Genomic DNA, 1,867 nt, shown 5'->3' with positions numbered 1-1,867 from the left:
GCGGCTGCAGACTGAAGACGTCCTGCAGCGGCAGCCTCGCTGCAGCCTTTGACCACTTCAAAACAACTCCATCTAAGATGGATAAGCTCACTGCCATATGTATGTATGAATATATATATATATATATACACACAAACCTGAGCAGCTCTGGGATTCCTTTCGTAGATGTGTGTTCTGTTTCTTCGTCAGATAGAAATCTCTTCTGTTACGCCCTAGAGATACTGGACCCCAAAGCAAAAGACTTAGAGAGATGATCAAAAGCAAAAAGTTTATTCTTAGATAAGCAGAGGCAAAGAAAAAAGGCAGTGGAGGCAGGAAGCTGGCTGGCACGGAGACGTCAGAGACAGGAGGCACAAATCCAGGATAGCAGCGAGACACACCGTAGGGTCGAACACAAGGAATTATCTGGCAGGGAAGTGGCAAGAGGACTGGGCCTTTATACACAGGTGATTAGGTGAGTGGAAACAGGTGTGCCTCGCTTGCTGCTGGGAGGAGCCAGCCAACTCCCTGTCACACACCAGGCCTGCAGAGGAAAACAGAGAAGGGAGGAGGAGACAGAAGAAAAACACAAAAAGGCACACAACAAAACCATAACTAAACTGAATCATCACAGTACCCCCCCCCTCAACGGACGCCTCCTGGCGTCCTACCAGGCTTGTCCGGGTACCTAATATAAAAGTCCTAAGGAGATCAGGGTCCAAAATAAGGGAGCGGAGATCCTGAACGCTCCTCTAGCCCGTATCCTCCCAATCCACCAAGTACTGGCACCCCCGGCCTCGCCTACGCCCATCCAACAACCGCTGCACGGTGAAAGCAGGGTGATTGTCAATAATCCGGGGGGGAGGGGGCTCGGCCGGAGGACTCAGAGGACTGGAGGAAACTGGTTTGAGCAGTGAAACATGGAATGATGGGTGGACCTTCAAGCCAGCAGGCAGCTTGAGCCTAACCACAGCGGGATTAATAATCCGTTCAATCACAAACGGCCCAATGTACCTGGGTGCCTGTTTGCGGGACTCAGTCTGGAGTGGAAGATCACGGGAGGACAACCAGACCTTCTGGCCGGGCTGGTAGTCCGGGGCTGGAGTGCGATGGCGGTCTGCAAGTCTTTGGTTGCGAGCAGCAGTGCGAGTGAGAGCTGCCCGGGCTTCATGCCAGACTCTGCGGGCACGCCGAAGATGCCCCTGCACTGAGGGAACTGCCACATCCCTCTCCTGGGTGGGAAGAGGGGGTTGGAACCCCACAGAAGCCATGAATGGAGACATACCTGTGGCGGAGCAAACCAGGGAGTTGTGGGCATATTCAACCCAAGGCAGGTGGGAGGCCCAGGAGACTGGATGGCGAGAAGAGACACAGCGAAGGGCTGCCTCCAGGTCCTGATTAGCACGCTCAGTCTGGCCATTGGTCTGCGGGTGGTAACCTGATGACAGACTGGCCGACGCCCCCAACGCCTGGCAAAAAGCCTTCCAAACTCGAGAGGTAAATTGCGGACCCCTGTCTGAAACAATGTCCTGAGGAATGCCATGCAATCTAAAAACATGCTGGGTGACTAGTGTAGCAGTCTCCAGAGCAGAAGGTAATTTAGGCAGGGGAATGAAATGTGCGGCCTTGGAAAAGCGGTCAACAATAGTCAGGATAACTGTATTACCCTCCGATGGGGGAAGACCCGTCACGAAGTCCATGGCGATGTGAGACCAAGGCCGATGAGGAATGGGAAGAGGGCGGAGAAGGCCAGCAGGGGCGGTGGGATGGCTTACTGTCGGCGCAGGCGGAGCAGGCGGCGACATACTCCTTGGTGTCAGAGGACATGGAGGCCACCAGAAGCGTTGCTGGAGGAGGCCTAGAGTCCGAAGTGCTCCTGGATGGCAAG

The sequence above is a fragment of the Pseudoliparis swirei genome, chromosome 19 (assembly GCF_029220125.1).
Source record: "Pseudoliparis swirei isolate HS2019 ecotype Mariana Trench chromosome 19, NWPU_hadal_v1, whole genome shotgun sequence".
Lineage (NCBI taxonomy): Eukaryota > Metazoa > Chordata > Actinopteri > Perciformes > Liparidae > Pseudoliparis > Pseudoliparis swirei.
Note: the sequence above shows the minus strand (reverse complement) of the source record.